General features: G+C 34.3%; 1 protein-coding gene and 1 long non-coding RNA gene across 2 annotated transcripts in view; one reads left to right on the top strand and one right to left on the bottom strand.

Annotated features, from left to right (window-relative positions):
* Window positions 1-20,546, top strand: part of LOC127833221 (CAP-Gly domain-containing linker protein 1-like) — a 606,687-nt gene that overhangs the window by 467,055 nt on the left and 119,086 nt on the right. The window lies entirely within an intron of this gene.
* Window positions 3-20,502, bottom strand: LOC127833246 (uncharacterized). The gene is made up of 3 exons (XR_008027273.1): window positions 20,381-20,502; window positions 3,688-3,730; window positions 3-142 (listed from the first exon to the last, which is right to left on the bottom strand). It is a non-coding gene; the product is annotated as an uncharacterized LOC127833246 (long non-coding RNA).

Here is a 20,546-nt window from a genome sequence, read left to right as displayed (position 1 = left end):
TCCCCCAGTTTAGAGACGGTCCCAGCTGCCTCGTGACCCAACACCATGGGTGCGCGCACCACAAAGTCCCCGATGTAGCCGTTCTGCCAGAAGTGCACATCAGAGCCACATATGCCCATATGCTGCATGCACAGCTGAACCTCTGCAAAACAGAAGGACAGAAAAACAATATATAGAGGATATTTGTTGGATGTGGTGGAATATCGATTTAAATCAACACTTGTGAAAAAAAACAACATTCCATGATCACATGTGAATATAAATAGGAATTCAATCAAATCCAACAAATTGTCCTCATATTTTATGCTTACAAATGATTATTTGCATTAAAACTGGAGAATTATGCTAAAAAATAATGTCATTACAGAAAACTACAAGGTAATTTCACAGTAAAACAGTGAACATTTTTGCACATTTGCACAGTTAATTTTTGGTTTTAATTCACTGACATTTTTCTTCAAACAAAACACGAAAGAATAAAATAAAAAGTTATAATATAAGCGTGTTCTGAGAAAACTTGGCTTAATACATGTGCGTAAAGTGTCATCATAGATTAGCCTGTTCAGTCTGCACAGGCTATACATCGAAAACACTTTAAGCTTTTTGGAGTACTTTTTGAAATTGGAAGTCCCTTCTTAGCTTTAAGAGTACAGTGTTGTCCAAGACTAAGCTGCATCTTGCAAAAATGGGTCTTATGTCATGTGCAGCCAGCATAGCACCAGACCAGGAGCTAGTTCACAAGCTTCTCTGTCCAATAATGAGCCCAGTAAACCATGAGTGACTTGATAGCCGGCAGGGTAGCTCCTTACCAGACTGCGCAAATGCGCATGCTAGTCTAAAGGTTGGTCGTATGACGCATAAGACCCATTTTCGCATGACAAGGCTAATAACTAATGCTGCAAGTTATATTTATTTGTGCACTTAAAGGTAATAAGGACCAAGCAACACATGTTATGTCAGTACATTGCACAGGAATATTTAAACATTAAGCCAATATGGACAGTACGATAATATAAAGCGAAAATAAAGTATTGAATAAAGATGATGATTATTTTCATGCTATGAATACCGTTGATTTGTTGGGCAATAAGTATGAAAGAAAGTGACATAGCCTTCTCAAAATAGCGATAAAATTATTGTGGACCTGGTAATAAAGTGATTCAATATCTTTGTGGGCCTGGTAATACAGTGAATCAATATCTTTGTGGGCCTGGTTATACATTGAATCAATATTTTTGTGGGCCTGGTAATACAGTGAATCAATGTCTATGTGGGCATGGTAATACAGTGAATCAATGTCTATGTCGGCACGGTAATACAGTGAATTAATGTTTATGTGGGCATGGTAATACAGTGAAACAATATCAATGTTGGCAGGGTAATACAGTGAATCAATGACTATGTGGGCCTGGTAATACAGTGAATCAATGTCTATGTGGGCATGGTAATACAGTGAATCAATGTCTATGTCGGCACGGTAATACAGTGAATTAATGTTTATGTGGGCATGGTAATACAGTGAAACAATGTCAATGTGGGCAGGGTAATACAGTGAATCAATGACTATGTGGGCCTGGTAATACAGTGAATCAATGTCTATGTCGGCACGTTAATGCAGTACAGTGAATCAATGTCTATCTTTATGAATGTTCAGATGTGAAATTATATTACGTAATAAGTATAACTAAATTTCAGATGATTGATATAAATGTATAAGCACATCATTAATAACAATATTTACTTAATTTTGTATTATCTTTCGTAATAGAAAGAGAATAAGAAACCGTCGGAGACAGGTGATGCTCCCCAAAGGTTTTTTTAGTCACAATATTGCACTATATATTCAGATAAAAGGAAACGTCTTGAGATGCATAACTTTGGACAAAATAAAACGATGTATGGTTTAGCAACTTAAAAATTTCAAAGGGCCATAACTCTCTAAATAAATCATCTAACCAGAACCCACAAAAAACATGCGCATCTCCTTAAGGTAGTTAAGCTTCCCATAAAGCTTCATTGAATTCCAGTCAGTAGTTGGGGAGAAATAGCTTGGAAAAGAATTGCACTATATGTACAGTTTATAGAAAATTTCAAAGGGCCATAACTCTGTGAAAAATCATCCGACAATAACGGGCTGATAATATGCACATCTCCTGTTGGTAGTGAAGCTTCCCATAAAGTTTCATTGAATTCCAGTAATAAGTTGCTGAGAAATAGCTCGGACAAGTATTGCACTATATGTACAATGGAAAATTTCAAAGGGCCATAACTCTGTGAAAAATCAACCGACGAAACCGGCTGATAATATGCACATCTCCTCTTGGTGGTGAAGCTTCCCATAAAGTTTCATTGAATTCCAGTCATTGATTGCTGAGAAAAAAGCCTGGACAAGAATTGCACTATATGTACAGTTAATGGAAAATTTCAAAGGGCCATAACTCTGTAAAAAATCATCCGACCAGAACTAGCTGATAATATGCACATCTCCTTTTGGTGGCGAAGCTTTCCATAAAGTTTCATTGAAATCCGGTCATTAGTTGCTGAGAAATAGCCCGGACAAGAATTGCACTATATGTACAGTTAATGGAAAATTTCAAAGGGCCATAACTCTGTAAAAAATCATCCGACCAGAACTAGCTGATAATATGCACATCTCCTTTTGGTGGCGAAGCTTCCCATAAAGTTTCATTGAAATCCGGTCATTAGTTGCTGAGAAATAGCCCGGACAAGAATTGCACTATATGTAAGTTAATGGAAAATTTCAAAGGGCCATAACTCTGTGAAAAATTATCCGACCATAACCGGCTGATAATATGCACATCTCCTGTTGGTAGTGAAGCTTCCCATAAAGTTTCATTTAATTCCTGTAATAAGTTGCTGAGAAATAGCTCGGACAAGAATTGCACTATATATACAATGGAAAATTTCAAAGGGCCAAAAGTATGTGAAAAATCAACCGACCAGAACTGGCTGATAATATGCACATCTCCTATTGGTAGTGAAGCTTCCCATAAAGTTTCATTGAATTCCAGTCATTAGTTGCTGAGAAATCGCCCGGACAAGAATTGCACTATATGTACAGTAAATGGAAAATTTCAAAGGGCCATAAGTCTGTGAAAAATCATCGGACCATAACTGGCTGATAATATGCACATCTCTTTTTGGTAGTAAAGCTTCCCATAAAGTTTCATTGAATTCCGGTCATTAGTTGCTGAGAAATAGCCTGGACAAGAATTGCACTATATGTACAGTTAATGGAAAATTTCAAAGGGTCATTACTCTGTGAAAAATCATCTGACTAGAACCCGCTGATAATACGCACATGTCCTTTTGGTAGTGAAGCTTCCCATAAAGTTTCATAGAATTCCAGTCATTAGTTGCTGAGAAATAGCCCGGACAAGAATTGCACTATATGTACAGTTAATGGAAAATTTCAAAGGGCCATAACTCTGTGAAAAATCATCCGACCAAAACCGGCTGATAATATGCACATCTCCTTTTGGTAGTGAAGCTTCCCATAAAGTTTAATTGAATTTCGGTCATTAATTTCTGAGGAATAGCCCAGACAAAAATTGTGCACGGACGGACGGACACATGCACAGACAGATGAAGCGGCGACTATATGCTCCCCCAAAAAACTTTGGGGGAGCATAAAAATCGTGTAAACAAACTCAAACATAAACATACATTACATACGTCCAGGACCTGTTTCCGGTATGGGACAGTCTTCCTGATATATCAATGATCATTTCCATGAGGTTATCCATGCATTCTTGCTATATTATCTCACAATCCTTTTTTAAATAAAAAAAATCATCATTTCAATAAACACCCATAGCTTAAAGCCAAAACAAACCCAATTTAAAAAATGGGAAGCTGTAAAAGTTGTGTAACTTCATAGCACATTTGTAGAAATATGGATGTTATATTTGCACATGTTTCTAATCCTAGCTGTTTTTGACAAACTCAGGTGACTTCTAGTGTAATGGGACCTTAAAGTTTCCAATTGATGGTTTACCAACATAAAAAAATACTTTTCACAAACCCAGATGTTCTTAACCTACTTTTCACACCCAAATGTTCTAAACCTTCTTTTCACAAACTCAGATGTTCTAAACCTTCTTTTCACAAACCCAGACATTCTAAACCTACTTTTCACAAACCAGATGTTCTTAACCTACTTTTCACAAACCCAGACATTCTAAACCTTCTTTTCACAAATCAGATGTTCTTAACCTACTTTTCACAAACCAAGATGTTCTTAACCTACTTTTCACAAACCCAGACATTCTAAACCTACTTTTCACAAACCCAGACGTTCTAAACCTTCTTTTCACAAACCAGATGTTCTTAACCTACTTTTCACAAACCAGATGTTCTTAACCTACTTTTAACAAACCAGATGTTCTTAACCTACTTTTCACAAAGTTAGAAACCCAGACGTTCTAAACCTACTTTTCACAAACAAGATGTTCTTAACCTACTTTTCACAAACTAGATGTTCTTAACCTACTTTTCATAAACCAAGATGCTCTTAACCTACTTTTCACAAACCAAGATGTTCTTAACCTACTTTTCACAAACCCAGACATTCTAAACCTACTTTTCACAAACCCAGACGTTCTAAACCTTCTTTTCACAAACCAGATGTTCTTAACCTACTTTTCACAAACCAGATGTTCTTAACCTACTTTTCACAAACCAGATGTTCTTAACCTACTTTTCACAAAGTTAGAAACCCAGACGTTCTAAACCTACTTTTCACAAACCAGATGTTCTTAACCTACTTTTCACAAACCCAGACGTTCTAAACCTTCTTTTCACAAACCAGATGTTCTTAACCTACTTTTCACAAACCAGATGTTCTAACCTACTTTTCACAAACCAGATGTTCTTAACCTACTTTTCACAAACCAGATGTTCTTAACCTTCTTTTCACAAAGTTAGAAACCCAGACGTTCTAAACCTACTTTTCACAAACCCAGATGTTCTTAACTTCTTTTCACAAACCAGATGTTCATAACCTACTTTGCACAAACCCAGATGTTCTTAAGCTACTTTTCACAAACACAGATGTTCTTAACCTACTTTTCACAAACACAGATGTTCTTAAACTACTTTTCACAAACCCAGATGTTCTTAACCTACTTTTCACAAACCCAGACATTCTAAACCTACTTTTCACAAAACCAGATGTTCTTAACCTTCATATGCAACATGTGGAGGGTATTAACAACATGTTTTTTGTAAAGATAATCTTCGTATATACAGACTTCTAAATAATGGAAGAAAATTTACAGTTTTTTAAGTAATTAAATTCAAAACAGAGATATAAGTATTGTTATTGTTTTTCACTTAAAGCGGGTATATACGATCTTGTCAAATATTTATTTATTAATATAAAATGTGTAAAAAACTTATTGTACATATATTTCAATATAAACTAAAATAAAAGTTAAGAAGAACATGTGTCGAAAAATGCTAAATAAGCCAGATATTTAATTCTGAAATCGAAAAAGGCTGTACAGCCGAATTCGCCAGCATGTATATCATGCATGTACGATGTGAATCTAAATTTAGTTTAACGGTTCATTTGAAATTCCTTCAGCGATATCGATTCATACGACACTCAAACACTTACTAAAAAGAAGAATGCATCGGTTATTGTAGGAAAATAATTACGAATTATCTTCGTCACAATCGGCTCGGGGCGCTAATTTGTATTTGCTGTATTTTTATGAAATTCGTCTTAAATGTATCATTTTTCTTGCATATTGTGTGTTATTATAACATATTTGTATCAATATTTTACAAGTCAGCACATATAAAAATCGTATATACCCGCTTTAATAATGGCATATCCATCTTATGGAATGTTTGTTATGAAGTGCATGTATATTAAACCACATAACAGTGTGCATAGATACAAATTTTACTACGTGTGATCACATTATGTGTCTTCACATGGAGTAACTTTTATTTATTTATTTGTCATCAAAACATATTGTATGTTGATATTTGGTTAAGACCCAGTTTTCTTTCCGCACATTCAAATAACACCGTTACCTCCACATCATGCAAAAATTGCTCTTATGGCATTTCCGGCCAGTTTAGCTCAAGCTCAGTCTGTGCACTTGCAAAATCTGGTCAGGGCTTCTCGCTTTAAGAAAGCACGCAAGGTTTTGTGGTATCTCCTGGGTATCCTAAGTATGCGGATGCGCAGGCAGGACTGGAGCTATGCATATTGGATAAGACCCATTTTCACATGATGCAGGTTTTAAAAAATCTTATTGCATCTTGTAAATGGAACAACAAACCACGATACTTTATGATAGATATTTGAAGTGGCACTGTGTTATTTATAGCAAACTGCCAAATGTTAGTAGCCTATTCTTGCTTGGAAGAAAGATTTTCAGACAGACTGACTGTGTTCATCACATGTGTGTCTAGATATATATAATTACACAATTACCCTATCATGGACACTATACTATTTTGGTGGTTTTGTCTCACAATACAAGACAACTGACAATTAACAATAGGTTTTCATTCATTTGTTTCCCTTAATTTTGTTTTACTTGATGTCTTGAAAGCAATCCTGTGTTATAAACATAAGACTTAGACTTTTATTGATAGCGTATTCCGTCTTCCTGTGACAAATTACTGACTTAGCACTGACCTTGAAATCCCGGGGGAATAGGGGATGGAACTTACCTGGAATGTTTAATTGTAACTGGGCAAAAATGTGTATCTATGTTTTGTATAAACAATAGAGGGTAGTCTGAATTTCACCACATTGAACAGTGTTACATGCTTTAATACAAAGATGCAGTGATGTTGCTAATATTCTGGGGGATTATGCTCAAATCAGTCAATGGAATGCATGAATTGTATTCATTCGGGACTGCTGGCGTTATGCAAAGGTCATCTAAGGTGAAAAGCTGGGTTAAAAAGAAAAAAGAAATATTTAAAAAAAGGAAATGTACTTGGAGACTTAAAACGACTGAAGCACAATTATTAGAAGCTACCATTCAATTAAGAAACACTTCTTTGTATACAACACAATCTTCTTATCTATGCCAAAAAACCAAAAAACAAGTAAATTTCCAATACAGGCAGTCAGGATGATTTTACACTGTGAATGCCCTAAAATTGCAATGCATATTTCATTTAAATTTCAGGACTGTTAACCAGCTACCAGTATGATACAGTTATCAAGTCTAGCTAGTGGCTTAAGATAAAGTAAAGCAAACAAATTGTTCCTTGATTCAGATTTCCCTCAATAATCTTGCTATCATATCCAAACTTAACCTGAACTCAAACTTATCAGACAAATTTAATATTCAGGACACAGGATCACAACAATCTTCATGCAAATTGGGTCATTATGTATGTAATAATAATTTTGTTGCAAAGATGCTCAACATACGAGTTGTGCTCTAGGAAAATGTCAGCAATAATACACTGGGAAAACGTGGCTTAATGCCTGTGGGTAAAGTGGCATCTCATGGGAAAATGTGGCTTAATGCATGTGGGTAAAGTGGCATCTCATGGGAAAATGTGGCTTAATGCATGTGGGTAAAGTGGCATCTCATGGGAAAACGTGGCTTAATGCATGTGGGTAAAGTGGCATCTCATTGGAAAACGTGGCTTAATGCCTGTGGGTAAAGTTGCATCTCATGGGAAAACGTGGCTTCATGCATGTGGGTAAAGTGGCATCTCATGGGAAAACATGGCTTAATGCATGAGGGTAAAGTGACATCTCATGGAAAAACGTGGGTTAATGCATGTGGGTAAAGTGGCATCTCATGGAAAAACGTGGCTTAATGCATGTGGGTCAAGTGGCATCTCATGGGAAAACGTGGCTTAATGCATGTGGGTAAAGTGGCATCTCAGCAGTCCGCGCAGGCTAATCAGGATTGACAATTTCTGCTTGTATGCAATTTTGATTTAAAGAAAGTCTCTTCTTAATAAAAATCCAGTCTAGCCAGAAAGCGATGTCCCTGAAAAGCCTGCACAGACAGCTTTGGTGAATCTGGGACGGGACTTTTCGTACATGCATTAAGCCCCGTTCTTACAAAGCAAGTTGACCATCATATATGTTTATTTTCTAATTAATATGTCAAATAAGTACATAACCTCGGAACTCAAATAATCCCTTCATAAATAAAGCATAAAGATTTTATTAATTTATATAAAACAATGTTTTGATTAGTTAATTAGACTGGTTAAATATTTAAAGGAGCCTTCATTAATAGTACAGCCCCTAAACATAGACATTTTATATCAATACATTTTCAATACACAGTTCCAGTGAGATTCAAAGTCAGTCAAAATTGGACAGCTTATTTATGTACATGTTTTGTTATCAATATATATTTAGTGCATAATTCATGGAAAACAGTTAAACTACAGCACCACACACAGGTGTAGTTATACTACTGATATTCAAACTACTGAAAAACTAAGATAGCCATCAGGGGCAAAGCTAGCATTTTTTAAGCTGTAGGCCCGAATATGATACATAAATTTCTCCCCCTGAACATTCTTAAATCCTATAACGCTTGTGGTAAGATTTAAAGCATATCTAGACAAATAATAAGATAAGAGAATATATCACTTTGGCCTGTTTTTCTTTGATATTTTACTGTTTTATATCAATGTCAAAGAACTAAATTTTACTGTATTATCTTTTTACGAGAGAACTAAATTTTAAAACAATATGGAACAGAGAAACATTAAAAGTGTAACACCCCACTTATTCACAAGTCAACCATGGGAATTCTTTCCAATTATACTGTCTGCATGTTTATAACGGCACGTTTTTGTTCCACATAAAGGGACCAAACTGACCCGTATTCAGTCAATAAATCGGGATACGGGGACAAGTGCTCCATTTTAAATTTCCGCGATCATCAGGGCCCTCAATCCATTTTTAGGGGAAGCAGGTAGCTACCCTCATGAGGGGTAATTTTCGTGGCGTTTCGCTTTTGGGGGGATTTTTTTACTTACTCTCTCATTTAATCATTTGTACATGTTTGCACTATATTCATTTCTTTTTTCATAATTTAGTATGTTTGACAAGATTAAATTAAAATAGAATTGAGATATAATAATCAGGAGACACATGTTATTAATTTTTTTTTTTTTGTTAACTTCAGAGGCAATTTATCCCCCCAAAAGGGAAAAAGGTATTCTTTTCAGGTGGGGGACTGCGGCCGAAATTCGGCCACAGATTTGATAGATTGAGATCCCTGATCATAAACATCATTCTGAATGTTTCTTAAAAATCCAACGATAATCGATTACAACTTACTGTAGTGTTGAAAGGGAGACAAGTAGATCTACATGTAGATCTATGTAAACTTGTAACAGCAAGTCGAGTAAAAAGAAGCGAGCTAGAATCGATGCACATAGAAAGAAGTAGAGTTGATAATTGGAAGATATGTCCTTTGAACACGACCAAATTCCATTGTCTGAGGATTATGTCAATATGAAATGCAGATTTCTAACACCTCACCCCCCTCAGGGTCAACATTTTAATACATTTTTCGAAGTTGAAGCATTTTTATTTTTTCATGTTTCAAACAAATTGTAGGCCCGGGCCTGCTGTGCCTTATAGCAGCTACACCCATGGCCATTGTTATGTTTATAATACAAATAATATTGTGAATTCACAAAATTGACACTCAACTTCTTAAGTGTTAATGGCGCTTATTTGGTCATAGTTGGCTTGGGTACTACTTACATGTACCCCGGGTACTCTTAAGTATACTTTAATGCGACCCGGGTATGAGAAATATACTGGAACATACCCTAGAATTCTAACACTAAATTGGTTGTTGTCTGCTAATTTTTTTCAAATCAAGTACATGTATTTTTATACTTATGTCGATTCTCTGTAAAATAGCCTCTCCATTTTCAAAACCTCTACACAAAAAATAATGTTGTGGCAGGTTTTGTTCAAAGATATATTTTTCCTTAGCGCATTCATTTTTACGTCATCGGACTTGGGGCAGGAATAAAACTCGGGTACAGTCTAAATTGCTGGTTTATCTTTTGTACTCGGGGTTCATTTAAGTTAGTATACTTAAGAGTTCCCGGGGTACATATTTAAGTAGTAACCAAGCCGCCAATGACCAATCGAGCATTAATGGCAGTAATTTCATAAATATTCTTTACCCAAAATCATTTTATTATTAAAAATTATACTATATCAATACCCCCAGCCCTTTTTAAGAGACTTGTTCAAAGATTGAGACATTTTGCAGTGTGTTAGTAAATGTGCTAAATTTCAACAAGGGAACTGTAGAGGTCTAATTTAATGACAAGAATTAAATTCAAAGGAGAAAAACAAGGTGAAATTTGTGTTCCAAACAAATACTTGAACGAGTTTCCAGTGAACGACTCCTTTGAAATTAATTATATATATGAACATTTAATAATCCAATTGCCACCTACTGTGACTCCTTGAGCTGTATTATGTACTACCCTTTGAATAAAAGCCAAACTTGGTCTCTTCAACGTATTCATTAAGATTCAGATAAAGCCATAAAGAATTCAAGAAGAATTAATAATTATTATTATGGCATGATTATGCATCTAGATATTTACAAGATCTGTGCAACTTGCATGGCCCTACAAACTTACATTAATCAAAATTAGAATGGCATTTTAATTCATTAATTTAAAAGGTTTACAGTCAAAACTGCCCCAAATTACAGTCGATCGGGCGGTCCATACAATAACCGAAAGCACCGAAAAGCACCGAAAAGCACTCAATTTCTCTCTATATATGCAATATATCGTTTTTAGTGTATGTTAACGAGTTTAATTAGTAATAAATGGTTATATGATTGTATGTTTATACTACATTGTGCCCAAAATGGAAAATATCGGCAATTACCGACCGAAAAGCACTTCATGTGGAAACCGAAAAGCACTCAATTTCTCGCTATATATATGAATATTTGCGTTTCTATTGTGTGTAAACGGATTAAATTAGTTATAAATGGTTATATTTCATGCATATTTATACTACCTTGGGTTTATTATGAGGTATTAAGCCCCAAAATTGGATAAATATCGGCAATATACCGACCGAAAAGCACTTCATGTGAAGACCGAAAAGCACTCAATTTCTCGCTATATATATGAATATTTGCGTTTCTATTGGGTGTAAACGGATGGAATTAGTTATAAATGGTTATATTTCATGCACATTTATACTACCTTGGGTTTATAACGAGGTATTAATGCCCGAAATTGGATAAATATCGGCAATATACCGACCGAAAAGCACTTCATGTGAAGACCGAAAAGCACTCAATTTCTCGCTATATATATATAATATTTGCGTTCCTATTATGTGTAAACGGTTTAAATTAGTTATAAATGGTATATTGCATGCATATTTATACTACCTTGTGTTTATAACGAGGTATTAATGCCCGAAATTGGATAAATATCGGCAATATACCGACCGAAAAGCACGTCATGTGAAGACCGAAAAGCACTCAATTTCTCGCTATATATGTGAATATTTGCGTTTCTATTGGGTGTAAACGGATTGAATTAGTTATAAATGGTTATATTTCATGCATATTTATACTACCTTGTGTTTCTAACGAGGTATTAATGCCCGAAATTGGATAAATATCGGCAATATACCGACCGAAAAGCACTTCATGTGAAGACCGAAAAGCACTCAATTTCTCGCTATATATATATATAATATTTGCGTTCCTATTATGTGTAAACGGTTTAAATTAGTTATAAATGGTATATTGCATGCATATTTATACTACCTTGTGTTTATTATGAGGTATTAATGCCCAAAATTGGTTAAATATCGGCAATATACCGACCGAAAAGCACTCCCGCGACAGCAGAGAATCACCGAAAAGCATTCAAGTTCTCTATATGTACATGCAAGTTAACTATAAGGGCCGATTTTAATGGATTGAAAAGATGTACATATTTATTTAGTCAAAGTCTGTTCATATTGAAACTTAATTTTAATTTCTGAAGTCATCATTAACAACTTGTGAACGAACGACCGGTACGCTTCTTTAATCAGCACAAAGCAGTTTGGAAATAGATTTTCGCACCTTCAATTAATTATATTCCAGATAATGATGAGAAGTTGTGTTATGATCGGCGCCTTTCATTCATGTCCGAACAATACTACTTCAGCCATTGTAAAAAAATATTCTGCCAGTTAGATTGTGTTGTTCTTATTTATATTAGTTGATACTGTTGAGTTAAAGATGTCAGCACAATTCAAGCTGACATAATAATATCAGTTTGTAAGATTTAATTCACACCTCTCGCTTATGAAGTATTCACTCAACGTGCTGGCACAATAGTATATGTTTTTAATTATGTGTAATTGCATTCGCACCTCTCGCTTAACTCAACGTTCAAAGGCACGGGCACAATCACACTTTATTAGCGCCGTCTTTAAACCCTTTTAATCTCTAAAGAACAGATTAATTTGAACTTAATTAACAAAATTATTTTAACTAATGCAAGCTAGAATTAATATGTGACTACTTGCTATACAACAACAACAACATTTATTAGCTTTTAAGCATAAAATTGCTTTTTAGCCAAATGTATAATATACACGTGTAAAGACATGGATGATAATAATTATGAGAATAAGATAATAATTATGAAAACTATGCAATGGAAGAAGTTAACAAATATTTTACTGATTTATAACCTAAGATATGTTCCTTTAACATCGATAATGACAATTGGTAATAAAATCATGTGACACAAATATTTTACTGATTTATAACATAAGATACGACATAAATATTTTACTGATTTATAACATAAGATATGTTCCTTTATACAATCAGTAGCATTCGAAAATGGATCGTATTTAATTGTGGTTCCTTCTTTGAATTATGTTGACGGCCGACTTTTAGAATAGCTAGTGCCAGTAATAAATGTATTTCTTTAAATTAACATGTTGTTTTTTTAAGATATGAAAGATGCAAATGTGTCTTACTTATATTGTTTTCTGGTATTTAATCTATCTTATATATATGTGACTACGTGCTAATTTTTGGAGAAATGAAAGATTCAAATGTGTCTTATATATATTTTATCCATGTATCATGTGTACTCAGTTTTCATGCGAAAATATATCTTATTTCTTAATTTCCACCATCACACTTTATTAGCGCAGCGCCGACTCAGTAAATTAATTAATGTAATAAAAAAAGTGCAACGGTGAGGTGGATCAATTGTTAGTGCACACCACTTCAGCAATAAAGGAAAGTTATTTTGGCTGTAAATCCGATATTTCCAATACAGTAGCCATGTTCCTGTGTATTGAGATGATAAGATCACCACAGCAGGTTGCTAATACACAGTGTAGACTGAAATGAAAACAGTTATTTTGGCTGTAAATCCAATTCCAGTACAGTAGCCATGTTCCTGTGTATTGAACTGATAAGATCACCACAGCAGGTTGCTAATACACCGTGTAGACTTCCACTGTTTTATTATAGTAATTGTTATTTACCTGCTTGGAATAAATGGTGTATTCATTCGGGTCTGATGGTGTATTGTAATATATATAATTCTGATAAGAAACAGTAGCACACAACAGGAATTTGGTTGATAAAAATAACTGATGTATTTATTGAAAGTGAAATTTGCCCAGAATAGTTGTATAAAATTTTTCGTCTAGCGGCCAAGTGCATTAATCCCGATCGCTGTTGGGTATTTTACTGTTTAGTAACACCTTAATACCATCATTTTTAAACTGATAACGGAAATAAAGAAATATCTTTTTTTTGTTAAGTATACGTGCTTGAATTAATGTTCCATCTTTCATTGGAGATACATTGCGGCAGAGTTCTAGTTCGCAGCGTAATCAAGCTCGTGTAATCGGTATCCTACAATAAATAAGTTTTTAATTATGTGTAATTTAATTCGCAACATTGCTTATCTCAACGTTCAATGGCCCGCGCACTTCACAAAATTTTAAAACATCATTATTGTTAAGTGTACATGCTTGATATATTCATAAAATAGCAGTTTTTTTTAAAACAATCGGACTGTAACCTTTCATTTGATGCAAATGAACAGAAGAACTGATGTATTTATTTAACGTGAATAACATTTTGAACTAAAAATGTTTTGAATTAATGTTAATGCAAAAATAAATCTATAACATTATACCGCTGTTGGGTATTTTACTGTTAGTAACGCTCGATTGGTCATTGTCGGCTCGGGTAAAACTTACATGTACCCCGGGTACTCTTATGTAACTCATACTCATGTTGATGCAGTTTTTCTTAACAGAAGTTTGTTTAAGATAATCGTTAGCGCGTTTTACGACATCGGATTTTGGGCGGGAAATACAACTGGGGTACAGTCTAATATCGACCGGGTACATGTAGGTAGTACCCGAGCCGACAATGACCAATCGAGCGTTAGTAAGCCATTAATACATACATTTTTAAAATGTGAACGGAAATAGGGAAATATCGTTTTTTGAGAAGTTTACGCGCTTGATTAAATGTTAGCTGTAGAAATTTAGTCAACTCTTCGGGACACCCTCTTTTTACAGACTTCGGGCCGCATTACAGTCAAAAAAGAAAAATGCATTGATAAATGCTGCTAAGTCCGAAAGGAAACTATTAGATGCGTATAATGTGGGATAACAGCAGACTGATTTTACGTTCCCGTCTTCAGACGCGGACAAGATGGCGATCAATATTCTGCACAAATTTCATCCTGCAATGATAGGGCATTACACACCTATAAAAACAATCGGTGACGGCAACTGTCTGTTTAGATCTATTTCAAAATGTTTGAATGGTAGTGAAGAGCAACATATTTTGTTGAGATTGTTATCTGCTCTTGAACTTATTGAAAACGAAAGTTACTACAAATCTGATCAGTTCCTCGCCGATGACAGAATACTTAAGGCGGATTATTCAAATTTGTTGCATGATGTTATAGGTCTATACACTTGGTCAGTCGTCGAGCTAATCTTTGTTGTAAGCGCAGTAATCAAAAAATGCATTAAGTCGTACTATCCGCCTCAGCCATTCTCGGGCTATGCGTCCGAAGTCTTAACACGGCGTGTTGTGGGTAGGGGATGTAAAGACATGTCACCTGGTATAACAATAATGTGGTCTCAAATGTCTCGCTCGGAGATAATCAGACTAGAACCTAACCATTTTGTGCCATTGATTCCTGCAAACAAAATTTTAGTAAATGATGTTTCGCCACTCAGTGATGATATTAAAGTTACAAAGGTAGAAACATGTTCAATTCCTGCTAATGCAACTTTTGTGGTAATTGATGGTGACGACTTCGATTATGACCACTCGGAAACTGTTGAAAGGTCTTTTGAAAACTCATTATCTGAGAGCAGTGATGCAAATCAGAATGATGAACTGACAAATGACCAAGCAACGGCTTCTGAGGCAGACAAAACTGTAACATTGTTTAGTGGGAAATTAAACTCTTCATTCATTGAAACGGAGACAAGCTTATCTTAAGCTGTGCAGTTTTATTTCATTGCAAACAGCTGCAAATATTTAATTTCTTGTTTATACAAATGGGACTATTTCCGTTTTTTTTTTTATTTCTTGCATAAATTTTCCGGAATATTTCGGCCTTTTTTTTCAAAATTTGGCTCTTACAAGAGGTGGCCTCCACGTGGCAAGAGCTGGGCAACATATTCATTATGTTGGCAAACTACCTCATGTATATATGAGTCGTGTTCTGGGAAGAAAAAGGAGCTTAATGCATGTTCGTAAAATGTCATCCCAGATTAGCCTACGCAGTCCGCACAGGCTAATCAGGGACGACACTTTCCGCTTTTATGGTATTTTTAGTTTCAAGGAAGTCACTCCTCACCGAAAATCACGTTTGGGCGAAAAGTGTCGTCCATGATTAGCAGTGCGGACTGCACAGGCTAATCAGTGACGACACTTTAAGCACATGCATTAAGCCCACTTTTCTCAGAACCCGCCTCATATATATATAGTGCTTTATTTACAAACTTAAATCAATATTTAACGAAGTCATCATTGATTATATTAAGTATAGAGAGAAATTGAGTGCTTGTGCTTTATCTTTAAACTTAAATCAATATTTAACGAAGTCATTATTGACTAAATAAATATATACATCTTTTCAATCCATTATAAACGGCACTTATAGCTTAGTTTCGTTTATATATAGAGAAATTGAGTGCTTTTCGGTGATTCTGTGCTGTCGCGGGAGTGCTTTTCGGTGGCCACCAAAAATAGTAATGAGCTATATATTTAAACTTTTTATTTAATGAAGTCATTATTGACTAAATAAATATGTACATCTTTCAATCCATTAAAATCGGCCCTTATAGTTAACTTGCAAGTATATATAGAGAACTTGAGTGCTTTTCGGGGATTCTCTGCTGTCGCGGGAGTGCTTTTCGGTCGGTATATTGCCGATATTTAACCAATTTTGGGCATTAATACCTCATAATAAACACAAGGTAGTATAAATATGCATGCAATATAACCATTTATAACTAATTTAAACCGTTTACACACAATAGGAACGCAAATATTATATATATATAGCGAGAAATTGAGTGCTTTTCGGTCTTCACATGAAGTGCTTTTCGGTCGGTATATTGCCGATATTTATCCAATTTCGGGCATTTATACCTCGTTATAAACCCAAGGTAGTATAAATATGCATGAAATATAACCATTTATAACTAATTCAATCCGTTTACACCCAATAGAAACGCAAATATTCATATATATAGCGAGAAATTGAGTGCTTTTCGGTCTTCACATGAAGTGCTTTTCGGTCGGTATATTGCCGATATTTATCCAATTTCGGGCATTAATACCTCATAATAAACACAAGGTAGTATAAATATGCATGAAATATAACCATTTATAACTAATTTAAACCGTTTACACACAATAGAAACGCAAATATTCATATATATAGCGAGAAATTGAGTGCTTTTCGGTCTTCACATGAAGTGCTTTTCGGTCGGTATATTGCCGATATTTATCCAATTTTGGGGCTTAATACTTCATAATAAACACAAGGTAGTATAAATATGCATGAAATATAACCATTTATAACTAATTTAAACCGTTTACACACAATAGAAACGCAAATATTCATATATATAGCGAGAAATTGAGTGCTTTTCGGTCTTCACTTGAAGTGCTTTTCGGTCGGTATATTGCCGATATTTATCCAATTTTGGGGCTTAATACCTCATAATAAACCCAAGGTAGTATAAATATGCATGAAATATAACCATTTATAACTAATTTAATCCGTTTACACACAATAGAAACGCAAATATTCATATATATAGCGAGAAATTGAGTGCTTTTCGGTTTCCACATGAAGTGATTTTCGGTCGGTAATTGCCGATATTTATCCAATTTTGGGGCTTAATACCTCATAATAAACCCAAGGCAGTATAAATATGCATGAAATATAACCATTTATAACTAATTTAATCCGTTTACACACAATAGAAACGCAAATATTCATATATATATATAGCGAGAAATTGAGTGCTTTTGGGTTTTCACATGAAGTGCTTTTCGGTCGGTAATTGCCGATATTTACCATTTTGGGCACAATGTAGAATAAACATACAATCATATAACCATTTATTACTAATTAAACTCGTTAACAAACACTAAAAACGATATATTGCATATATAGAGAGAGAAATTGAGTGCTTTTCGGTGCTTTTCGGTGCTTTTCGGTTATTGTATGGACTACTCGATCGGGTAGTTCCGGATCTCGGGTAATTCCGAATCAAATCTATGATTTAATTAAAATATTAGTCTTAAAGATATTGACATATCAATATAACTGTGATTTTTGGAAAATGTGATCAATTTTAAGCAATATCAAAGTTTTGCTTCTTATTTCAACAGTGTTTTCATTGAAAATAACGCTTTGGTAACTATCACAGACGTGTCATTTTACCGTCGCACCGTCTATCTATAACACGCTTCAACAATTAAAAGACGATTTAGAAGCACATTTCCTTGGTAAATGCTTGTACATTTGTTATGAATTTGTTTATTTATTATTATTTTTAAATTCCTGTGAGTGATTTTAGTATATGTTAATGATTTATGGAAATAAAAGCATGGAAATTGCACCTCTGGTACATGTCAGTTGCGGATCAGCTGAATGGGGAAAATCTCAAAACAGTTGTTTATTGTTTAAATACTGTGTTTGTAATATTTTAAAGCTCTTGCTACCACAAAAGTTTTTGTATATATATGAAATGAAAAGTGCATAGTTTCTCATAAATTTGATATATTGTTTAATTGGAATTATTTAATTATAATACTATTTTGTGACTTCAATGTCGAGAAAAACAGATAATAAGATTGAATTTTGTTTATTCTGTCTGTCTGTCTGTCTGTCTGTCTGTCTGCCCCAAAATGTTAACCTTGCTCATAAAATGAATTTTTATGGATCTGGTTCTCCAAACTTTACATGTCCATGCATCTGATTGAGATCTATTATGCAAACCAGTTATGAGGCATTAGGTTTAAGTCACAAGGTCAAGGCTAACACATACAGTAAGCATTGGTTGCATGCATCTTGGTTTGTTTTTATGTTTATGTGTGTAGTAATAAGTTATAATATTTAAAGGTATAATAGCGGAGTAATAAAAAAAACAGCTGAGAGCTAAAAACTGTACTAAAAAAAAATATATGGATTAATAAATAATGGTAAGATGCTGGAAGGAGATTGGTAATATTTTAAATATTTATCATATTTTTAATGTGTATTTATGCTGTGATTTTGCATTTCAGATAATTGTCAAGTTGGACTGATGGGTCCTTAAAAGCACGGGTGCTCTGCACAGTCATCGGCAAAGAGGCTGAAGCGGATACTTTTATATATTTTTACATTATTGTGATCCTTTTATTGTTAAATGTTGTCATAATATGTTAATTACCAAAAATTTAACATGATATATAGTATTGTTTTCCATTTCTTTACCATTTTTATCCCAGAAGTACAGGTTTATGTTTTTTTTTTATACTTTAATTACATTATTTTTACATTATTGTGATCCTATTATTGTTACATGTTATCATACTTTGTTATTTACCAAGAAAGTTACTTGATATCTAGTATTGTTGTCCATTTCTTGAGCACATTTATTCCAGAGGTACTGGTTTATGTTATAATTTTTATGGGTGATTTTATGTAGTTTTACATTATTGTGATCCTATTATTAGCAAATGCATTCTAGAGGTACTTGTCTATGTTCAGTTGTCATTTTTATGCCCCCAGATCGAATGATTGGGGCATATTGTTTTTGGCCTGTCTGTCTGTCATTCTGTCCCAAAACTTTAACCTTAGTTAAAGTTTTGTGATAACTTTTGCAATATTTAAGATAGAAACTTGATATTTGGCATGCATGTGTATCTCATGGAGCTGCACATTTTGAGTGGTGAAAGGTCAAGGTCATCGTTCAAGGTTAAAGGTAAAAAAAAACAAATCCAAGGGAAGTAATAAGCTTTAAAGGGAGATAATTATCTGTACCTGCCAAATGATAAAACAATCAAAACGACGCAATAGGGAGCATTGTGTTCCTGACAAACACATCTCTTGTTATAAATACATTTATATAAAGTTCCGTATTTTTCAGGACCTTGGTTATAAAAATATTTTCTAGTCATACATAAAATGTTCTAGTCATAAGCATATATGTCATATTTTCATACATTTTGTACATTATTGTGATTCTATTGTTGTTAAATGTTATCATACTATGTTATTTCCTAAGAAGGTATCTTGAGTTTATCAATAAATTGCTTGTATTGAGTATTTGTGTTTGTTTTATATAACCAATAATATATAGGAAACCATTTCAAATCAAAACATAAATACTTTCCAACAGCTGTATTTGTCTTGTGTACAGACACACACCCTATAATGTTTTTAAATTGTCTGACAGTCATTAAACTAAAACAAACGAACCTATCCGATGTTTATTTAATACATGCATCATTTGTTTTGACAGTCAAAATAAGTTTTGAGATGCTCCCTGACCTACATCTTCCAAATAGTCCGAGTGATCCGAAATAACCGCACTCGATTCAGAACTAGCCGACGTTATGCAAGTGAATAAGTTCAAATTGGCATCAGAAATGTATTGGTAAGTATTAATAAATCAATATGGCATGAAAGATGAAATATTTTGCCTCAACAATCCAAGTATTTTGAAAGCAATTGCTTTCTTTAAAAAATATTAACATCATTATTTACGCTAGTGATCCGGAACTACCCGACCGACTGTATTGTACCTGCAATAAAAATGATCTGTAATCAAATATCATACCAGTCTGATATCTCCTTTCTTGTGTAAAATAGCTGTCAAGTTTGTGTCACTCATTTTGCTGGAGTTTAATTTTACATGTACACTGCACCGCCCTAAAATGAAAGTAACATGCAGAAGCGGAGGGTCTCACTAGCGGGTCTCGGAGCCTTCAGAAGTGTTCCAAATG

Source organism: Dreissena polymorpha, chromosome 6 (assembly GCF_020536995.1).
Source record: "Dreissena polymorpha isolate Duluth1 chromosome 6, UMN_Dpol_1.0, whole genome shotgun sequence".
NCBI classification, from domain to species: Eukaryota; Metazoa; Mollusca; class Bivalvia; order Myida; family Dreissenidae; genus Dreissena; species Dreissena polymorpha.
Note: the sequence above shows the minus strand (reverse complement) of the source record. Positions and strands in the feature narration are given on the sequence as shown.